General features: G+C 51.8%; 1 protein-coding gene across 1 annotated transcript in view; it reads left to right on the top strand.

Annotated features, from left to right (window-relative positions):
• The first annotated feature begins 1,158 nt into the window (after positions 1–1,158).
• The window catches only part of TNFAIP8L2 (TNF alpha induced protein 8 like 2), a 175,202-nt gene continuing 166,601 nt past the window's right edge, over positions 1,159–9,759 (top strand). Inside the window, exon 1 of the mRNA XM_069728753.1 lies at positions 1,159–1,245. The gene's annotated coding sequence lies outside the window, so the exon portion shown is untranslated. The remainder of the gene's footprint in view (positions 1,246–9,759) is intronic.

Raw genomic sequence — 9,759 nt, 5'->3', positions numbered from 1 at the left:
GATCTCTGTCGTGTGCTTGAGTGGCTCTCGTTGACTGGGGAACGCTGGGCGAGTCAACTGGTGAACTAGCGCCCTGATAGTAGATGCTAATTCACTCTCTCCTACATTGTGTATGGTGAAGTGCTCGCTGAGTTCAAAACGCTCACCATTGTCAGACGCCGGCCGAGTGTCTCCCAGGGGGTGGAGGTACTCCTGCTGTAGAGATGACTTGCTGATATCAAAACCCTCGCCGCTGTCAGACGCAGGCCGAGTGTCTCCCTATTGGTGGAGGGACTCCGGCTCCCACCGTAGCGATGACTTGATGTTGGCAGAAAGCCCAGGGAGGTGGAGATGGGGTTCCCTGGCCCGTAAGGCTACGTTCATATTTGCGGTGCGTCGGGCGCAACCGCGGCGACGCATGCGCCATGCGCCCCTATATTTAACATGGGGGGCGCATGGACATGCGTTTTGTGACGCATGCGTTTTTTGGGCGCAAGCGTCAGGGCGCAGAGGACGCTGCTTGTTGCATTTTTTTGCGCTATAAAAATGAACGCATGCGTCACAAAACGTAGCGTTTTGCTGCGTTTTGCATGCGTTGTGCTTTGCGTCGCCGACGCAGCACACAACAACGCAAATGTGAACGTAGCCTAACCAGTGACGCAGCACGTGGTTGTTGGAGACAGCCGTGTGCCTGATCTCGGTTCTTGCTGTAGCCGTGCTTTGGTGTTAGCAGGAAGCCCGGGGAGATAGTGACCCTGGGAGATAGGGGTGGGTCTCCCTGACCGGCAGCCAGTGATGGGTGTCATCCGAGGAGAGGGATGTCCTGCGGCGTCTAAGCCTGGGACTGCTGTTGCTAAAGGGGGTGTCGCAATGAGGGGTTCATAAGCTGCATTTGGGGTCGATGCAGGTAGCGGTGTGCTGCCTAATATGGGACATGCAGCTTCATTACTATAGACTATATTATGCGTGGTGTGTGTTGGAGGGCAGGGGTTCATGTACAGTCTTTATTGGTTACTGTTTGGGCAGTTATGGGGTGTATCAGTGTTTGGTGCGATTACGTTCCGTTTTATTGCTGGCTTGCTTCCGCTGCGGTGCACATCGATTGGTCAGAATGGACCGATCGACTCGCTCTGCAGCGTCACTGAGGGACCTCGATCCTCTCTCTGCCTTCCCCCATGCAGGCAGGGCTGCTGTGCCTGCAGGAGGGAAGGAGTGGACCGGCCATGGATGATCCTGAAGTCTTCTTGCCGGACGTCCAGTGTGGAGGTGGGCGGGGCCAGAGGATGACTAGACGGGAAGTGGGCGGTGACTGCGTGGGGGGGTTGAGGGGTCGGGCCGCAGTGCCCCCTGAGCCCTGGAGCTAAAAGGACACCGCGAGACCAGAACAGCGGCTCGGAGACCAGAGCGTCCCCGCCGCCATGGAGCCACCCACAGCGCCAGGGGCTGGGCGAAGCTGCAGAGCATGCCCATCGGACGGTTGACACCGATTGGCGCACTCTGCAGCCGTGTACAGTAACTCATGCCCCATCTCCACGTCCCCCTTCGCAGGCAGCACGGCAGTGCCTGGCCTGCAGGAGGAGAGGTGGCGGCCGGGCACCGGAAGTGACGGGGGATCGGAGTGAAGCAGAGAGGAGGAGCTAGTGGGAGCTGAGGCCCGACGTTTAGAGATGTGCCGCCGGAAGCTGTGCGATGGCGGCGCTGCATTGCCGTCTGACCCGGAGGCTGACTAGGGAGAGGGGAAACCGCACGGACTGTCTGCACCGTAGAGTGCTGCTGCCGCCACAGAGGGGGAGAGGCAACACCATCCCGATGGCAGGGGACGCTGCACCGATCCAGAAGTGGGCGGCGCTTTACAGGCTCACACAGCACTCTGGTTGACAGTGCGGGCCTGCAATGAAGGAGTGGGCGGGCCTTCCCCTGCACACGCTTAGCCCCGGTCTGCAAACCAGGGACTGGTGCCTGCGCGCATGCAGAGAAGGTAGCCCGATGCGGACGGGTCCGATGACCAGGGCACCTTGCGGATGGCAGCTGCACCCCCCGGAGCCGTGCATGGAGCAGCAGAGGGAGCACGGCGACTTGGAAGAGCCAGCTCCACGCTGACACATAGGCGCTCGGGAGGGCAGGAGGTACGTCTACCCGGCGGCACCGCTGCCCTGCCGGCGATAGGAGCACCGATGGCTGGGGACGGGGCCCCGGCTGAGCAGGGGAGGATGAATTAACCACCGAATCGGCGCTGGACAGAGGTGAGTCCGTGGGCAACGGAGGGGGAACTGGTAGTCCGGGAGAGGGGGCAGTGGGAGATCTGGATGTGTGACCCTGGGAGGGGATAGGAGAGGATGAAGCCCCGGGGGACGATGGGAAGGCTAGGGAGACATGAGAGGGCACAGGAAGGTGAGCACCTAGGCCAGAAATAAGGGATTGGAACCATTGCTCACCTTCCTGTGCTGCTCCCTACCGCAGAGCCTCAATCATGGCTTCAGACCTGGTTGTAAGGAGATCCAGGACAACAGTTTCCAGGGGTCAGCCGGGGAGAAAGAAAGTTGCTGACCCGGGTTCCTGCATTTAACCCCTTCATGACCGGGGGATTTTTCGTTTTTCCGTGTTCGTTTTTCGCTCCCCTCCTTCCCAGAGCCATAACTTTTTTATTTTTCCGTCAATTTGGCCATGTGAGGGCTTATTTTTTGCGGGACGAGTTGTACTTTTGAACGACATCATTGGTTTTAGCATGTCGTGTACTAGAAAACGGGAAAAAAATTCCAAGTGCGGTGAAATTGCAAAAAAAGTGCAATCCCACATTGGTTTTTTGTTTGGCTTTTTTGCTAGGTTCACTAAATGCTAAAAATGACCTGCCATTATGATTCTCCAGGTCATTACGAGTTCATAGACACCAAACATGACTAGGTTATTTTTTATCTAAGTGGTGAAAAAAAATTCCAAACTTTGCTAAAAAAAAAAAAAAAAAATTGCGCCATTTTCCGATACTCGTAGCGTCTCCATTTTTCGTGATCTGGGGTCGGTTGAGGGCTTATTTTTTGCGTGCCGAGATGACGTTTTTAATGATAGCATTTCGGTGCAGATACGTTCTTTTGATCGCCCGTTATTGCATTTTAATGCAATGTCGCGGCGACCAAAAAAACATAATTCTGGCGTTTCGAGTTTTTTTCCCGCTACGCTGTTTAGCGATCAGGTTAATACTTTTTTTTATTTGATAGATCGGGCAATTCTGAGCGCGGCGATACCAAATATGCGTAGATTTGATATTTTTTTTATTGATTTATTTTGATTGGGGCGAAAGGGGGGTGATTTAAACTTTTATGTTTTTTTTATTTTTTTCACATTTTTTTAAACTTTTTTTTTTAACTTTTGCCATGCTTCAATAGCCTCCATGGGAGGCTAGAAGCAGGCACAGCACGATCGGCTCTGCTACATAGCAGCGATCTGCTGATCGCTGCTATGTAGCAGAATTGCACGTGTGCTGTGAGCGCCGACCACAGGGTGGCGCTCACAGCGACGGGCAATCAATAACCATACAGGTCTCAAGGACCTCTATGGCTACAATGGAGACGCATCGCCGACCCCCGGACATGTGACGGGGGTCGGCGATGACGTCATTTCCGGCCGCCCGGCCGGAAGCGGTAGTTAAATGCCGCTGTCTGCGTTTGACAGCGGCATTTAACTAGTTAATAGGTGCGGGCAGATCGCGATTCTGCCCGCGCCTATTACGGGCACATGTCAGCTATTCAAAACAGCTGACATGTCCCGGCTTTGGTGCGGGCTCACCGCGGAGCCCTGCATCAAAGCAGGGGAGCCGGCATCGGACGGTATAGTACGTCCGATGCCGGTAAGGGGTTAACTCATGTAGATGTGGCCGAACCTCCCCTCCCCTCTATTCCGACTGGTCAGTCGGGGTCCCAGTTAGTGCATCACCTGAGGGAGCAGGGGGAGGGGGAAATTGGGCACTGACAGTGTTTCCTTCTAGCTTTAACCCTATGTGCTCCGCAGTCAGAGGCACATTCCTTAATCAGTACTGTGCCTGCCATTTGATTAAAGAGTCCCGGATGAGGGGAAGTGGATACGGATCACAGACAGTATTGAGTATTGAGTATCGTATTGAATTCCTGGAAATCCAGGCAAGGATGTAAGCCCCATCTTTTTTCTTAAAAAAAAAAAAGAACCCCGCAGCAATGCTAGACAAAGACGGTCTGATATGGCCCTTATCCAGACATTCCATGATATAATCCTTCATGGCCTGCCTTTCTGTCATAAAGTCTGCTCTTGTGCAGCTTGACACCAGGAACAAGATTAATGGTACAATCATAAGTGCAATCGGGGAGAAGTTCTTGGCTCCCCTGCTCAGAAAATGTGGCACCCCAGGAGTTCGGGTACCACAGTGGTGCTGCCTTCCTCTTGGGTAGGGTAATGCCATGCCTGGAGACAGGAAGGATCCCTTTGGCAGGTAATCTTACATTCAACACATTCTGATTCCAGGCCAGAAGGGGGAGCTCTAAATCCGGTTTAAGGGGAACTTCCCTATATATATTGTCTCGCCTGTGATAGACTTCTTTCTACCCACTCCTGTACTTGGCGGTACTTTTGTTGTATCTCAGTATCCCAATCTGTATCTGGTGAGGTATTTTCTGGGGTTAGGACTCCCATGTCTAGATCAACTGGTAGTTTACTAGATCTTCCTCTCATCAGGTATGCTGGAGTGCAGTTGGTGGAATTCACTGGAATGTGATTATACAAGTCTACCAAGTCTGGCAACATCTCTGGCCATAAGTTTCTTTCATGTAAAGGCAAGGTCTTCAGTAACTCAATCACTAATTGGTTCATCTTTTCACACATTCCGTTGGTTTGCGGGTGATATGGAGTTGTTCTGATCTTTTTGCATCCATACAAGTTGCAGAATTCTTGAAACACTTCCGCTTCAAAGGCTGTCCTTGGTCAGTAAGTACTTTTTCAGGATATCCATGTGCACAGAAGTGCTGTTTGAAGGCTCTGGATGCTGTTTTTGCTGTCTGATCCTTGACAACTGCCAGGAATCTGAAGTAGTGATCCACAATAGTCAGGGCATAGACATAACCTAACCAGCTTGGAGTTAGCTTAACGTGGTCTAAGGCAACCAGTTCAAGTGGCTGTTTGGTGACTATGGGCTGTATAGGAGCCCTCTGGCTGTCACTGTCCTTTCTGCGCAGGTTACATGGGCCACACTCTTGACAGCACTTTTCGATGGCTTTCCTCATGGCAATCCAGTAAAATCTTCCACGTAACAGGATCTCCAACTTCTTCCATCCGAAGTGTCCTGCTTCATCGTGGTATGCTTCCAGGACCATTGGCGCATCTTGTCTTAGGACCATTATTTGCCAGACTAACTCATGAGTGCGTGGATCGATGTTTCTTCGGCACAGCTTACCATCGTAGATGAAAAGTTTGCCTTTCTGATTCCACAGTTGTTGCATCTCTTGTGGATCATCTGGACCCGGGTGTGAATCTGCCTGCGTCAGCAGCTCTTTCACCAGATGGACCACGGGGTCACTGTCCTGGGTCTCTGCCCATCCATGGTGGGGCAATGGGTTCAGTGTGGCTTCCTGTTTGTTCTTGTGCCTGTTCCTTATATAATGAGAGTACTGGTAGGTTGGGCATTCTGGATAACGCATCGGCGTTGGCATTCTGGTGCCCTGCATGGTACTTGATAGTGAAGTCATAATTAGACAACCGGGCCATCCATCGCTGCTCCAAAGCACCTAGTTTTTCCATCTCCAGGTGAGTCAGCGGATTGTTGTATGTGTAGACTGTGTATTTTGCTGAGGCCAGGTAGTGCTTGAACCTCCGTGTTACTGCCCAGACGATGGCGAGGAACTCCAGCTTAAAGGAACTATATTTTTCAGGGTTCCTTTCTGTGGGGCGATTATCCTTTCCTTGCCTTTTTATACCTGGGACAGTACTGCTCCCAATCCCACATTGCTGGCATCCGTGTACAGCACAAACGGTTGATCGTATTCTGGGTAGGACAGTACCTCATCACCTGTGAGAGCCAATTTCAACCAAGTGAAGGATCCTTCCAGCCTGTCGTTCCAGTCAAACAGGGTATTCTTACCCTTGGTTTTCTTAGATTGGCCCACTAACAGCTCTTGCAGTGGTGCGGCTATCTTGGTGAAGTCTTTGATAAATCTTCTGTAATAGCCTACCAACCCTAGGAACTGTTGGACTTCATGGAGGGTACTGGGTTTCGGCTAGTTCTTGATCACAGTGACCTTGTCTGGGTCTGGGGCCACTCCTTCAGAGCTCACCACCTGGCCCACGTACTGTACTTTGGATTTCAACAGGTGACATTTAGATAGTTTTACCTTCAAGCCAAAGTTGGACAGGGCTTCAAACACCTCGGCAAGGTGCTTCAGGTGATCTTCATACGTCCTGGAGAAGATAATGACGTCGTCCAGGTACAACAAAACAGTTTCGAAGATCTTGTGCCCGAGACAGCACTCCATCATTCTCTGAAATGTCCCTGGGGCGTTGCACAGTCCAAACGGCATGTAATTAAATTCAGCTAGACCCATTGGTGTTGTGAACGCAATTTTCTCCTTGTCCGCCTCTGCTATGGGAACCTGCCAGTACCCACTGGTGAGATCCAAGGTAGAAAAGTAGCAGATGTTAAGGCAGCTAATGACTTCTATTCTAGGCAACAGGTATGCATCCTTGAGTGTAATGCAGTTTATCTGCCTATAATATACACACATTCTCATGGTGCCGTCCTTTTTCCTGACGAGGACTAATGGAGCTGCCCAGGGGCTACAACTATCTCTGATTACCCCAGCCTCCATCTCTCGCAACATACTTTTGGCACACTGGTAATGAGCTGGAGGTACAGGCCGGTACCTCTCCTTGATGGGTGGATGACTTTGTTCACTGGAACCAGCAGTTTCTGCCACCTGTTGTAACAAGACAATAACCTCGGCAAGACAATTTTCAATAACATTAGTACCAATGGTCATAGGGTTACATTCACGTCGGTCAATATCAACAATTAACATCCCTTGGGCTTTTAATTCTACCCGCCCCACTTTAATGGTGACCTCCTTGTATCCCACCTGTGTCAAAGGCTGACCATTACTGGCTACTATCATTAAGTCACTACCTGGACCACGGGTAATGTCTGTGTCAGCCCAATAATGCTTATAAAGGATGTAAGGCATAGTTGTAACCTGTGAACCGGTGTCCAACAAAGCGTTTATCGGGATGCTGTCGATCACAATGGGGAGAACTGGATGTCCTTCGACGTATTTGGCTCGCCAGTTGTGTGGGCCTGGTCGTCATACTCCTGGGGGTTGGCCCTCTGCCCCAGGGGTCGCTCATTTAAATGACAGTACCTTGCAATGTGTCCTGCCTGGTTGCAGCGGCGGCAGATGGGTCATCCATCCTGGTGATAGTGATCGTTGTCTCTCTCTCTGGCCGGCGGGATCCTCTTCTGTCATAGCCAGGGGATGTCCTCTGGTCTGGAAGCCAACCTGATCTTCTCCTTAGGGAATTCCTGTAGAGACCGTACGGTCCGGGCAACACTTTTGGTCAGCTCTTGCACCTGGAGGCATAGTCCAATGGAAGAATCCTCATCTAGGACCTGTGCATCAGCTTCAACGGGGACCTGAAGATATGATGCCACCTCCTGGTGGTGCGTGAGGGGCACTGCACGGCTGGGTGGAGGTTTGTGTAACATCCGGATGGCTCTGTCCTTAAATTGCGCAAAGTCCAGGTCAGGTGTTGTGAATTCTGTGGCAGAGCTCCCTCCTGTGGTCACAAGTGGTACTTCGGCTGATTCTCTCTGGGAGCTTCCGTTTGTGGAGGAAAGTGGTACTGCGGCTTCTGAGTTTCCTCCCTCAGGTGATCTTGTGAGGTCGTTAGGTGCTTCTCTACTTAACTCCACCTAATGCTTTGATCCTGGCTTCCTGTCAATGTTCCAGTGTTGGACTTGTTTTTCTCTGGATCATTCCTGTGGCCTGCTGCTCTGCATAGCTAAGTGCTTCTTTGCTATTTGTTTGCTATTTTTTCTGTCCAGCTTGTCTATTTGTTTTGCTGGAAGCTCTGGGACGCAAAGGGTGTACCTCCGTGCCGTTAGTTCGGTACGGAGGGTCTTTTTGCCCCCTTTGCGTGGTTTTCTTTAGGGTTTTGTGTAGACCGCAAAGTTATCTTTCCTATCCTCGCTCTGTTAAGAAAGTCGGGCCTCACTTTGCTGAATCTATTTCATCCCTACGTTTGTCTTTTCATCTTACTCACAGTCATTATATGTGGGGGGCTGCCTTTTCCTTTGGGGTATTTCTCTGAGGCAAGGTAGGCTTATTTTCTATCTTCAGGCTAGTTAGTTTCTCAGGCCGTGCCGAGTTGCATAGGCAGAGTTAGGCGCAATCCACGGCTGCCTCTAGTTGTGTTTGGAGAGGATTAGGGATTGCGGTCTGCAGAGTTCCCACGTCTCAGAGCTCATTCTATGATTTTGGGTTATTGTCAGATCACTGTATGTGCTCTGACCGTTATGTCCATTGTAGTACTGAATTGCCTTTCATAACAGTCAGGGTTTTGCAAGGCCAGGATGCGTAACTGAGTCCTTTGGGTGTTTGACAGAAGCCCCTCACTGAAATTGCTCTTTCAAAAGTTCATCTCCATCCTGTACGCTGTTAGGATCTACTTGGTTAACAGCCCGGAGTGCCTCCTGCAAATTAAGGGCATAGTCCCGTATACTGTCCTGTGCTTTTTGCTTACACCCGAAGAACTTCATTTTTATCTCTGCAGCACTGCAGGTGTCAAAGGTGACTTTGAGTTTAGCAAAGATCTGCTGCACAGTCCTTTTGTCTACATCCGGCCAGGATTTTTCCTCTCTTAGGGCCGCACCAGTCAGTTGGCCAGTTAAGATATTAATTTTCTGATGCTCTGTCAAAGAATAAACTTCAATCAGGCTGCAGAGCCTTTCTGGATTGTTGGAGCTGCGGGGCCTGCGTCTGCGTCCACCGCGGGGCCTGGGGGCATCACTGGGCCTGTGAGTGCGTCCGCTGTGGTGCCTGGGGGTGCTATCGGGCCTGCGGCTGTGACCGCAGCCAATTCCTCTCCCGGGTCAGACATGGCTCTTCCCCCTTGCTAACCAGGTAGAGGCTGGGTCTCCTCTCCAGTGTCTGCAGCGGTTCCTCGGCACTTTGCACTGTCCTCACTTCTGGCTTCGCAGTACGGCGTCTTCACTTCCGGCGTTCCAGGCAGCACGGCACCCGTTTCTCTCTTCACGCTCTTTCCGGCAGGCTCCGCCCACGAAGGTATGTCTCCTCCTCGTGCTCCACGCAGTGCGGCAATGGCGGCTTTTGGCGGCAAACTGTCACAATCAATGGCACACAGTACCTGGCGATGCCAGGGCATGAAATCCTGTTCGTGACACCAAAGTTGACGCACCACAGGGCAGTGGGGTACTTGGTACCGGGTCCGGTCGCAAGGGGGATGTCACGGTGGCTGCGACCCGGTCCGTGGCCCTGGGCATCAACGATAAAGGGGGTTAAATGTTCAAAGTTAGTCGTGACATCACCTGTGGAGTTTGGTCAATAGGGGGACCGACGCTGCATTAGAGGGGTCCCCTGGGGGATGTTGCGGCAGCCCAGATGTTACACTTCCACCAGGTGAAGCGGAGTCCCCAGGGGTCCTATGGTGTGTGGCGTAGATGGTAAGGCTGGTGAATAAATGGAGGAGACAGGTTGTAAGTCTTTACCTGGTTTACTTGAGGGTGACAGGCCACAGTCCAGGGCACCGGCAACA

This window comes from Ranitomeya imitator, chromosome 1, assembly GCF_032444005.1.
Source record: "Ranitomeya imitator isolate aRanImi1 chromosome 1, aRanImi1.pri, whole genome shotgun sequence".
Lineage (NCBI taxonomy): Eukaryota > Metazoa > Chordata > Amphibia > Anura > Dendrobatidae > Ranitomeya > Ranitomeya imitator.
The sequence above is the reverse complement of the archived record's forward strand: the minus strand, read 5'-3'. Positions and strand labels throughout refer to the sequence as shown.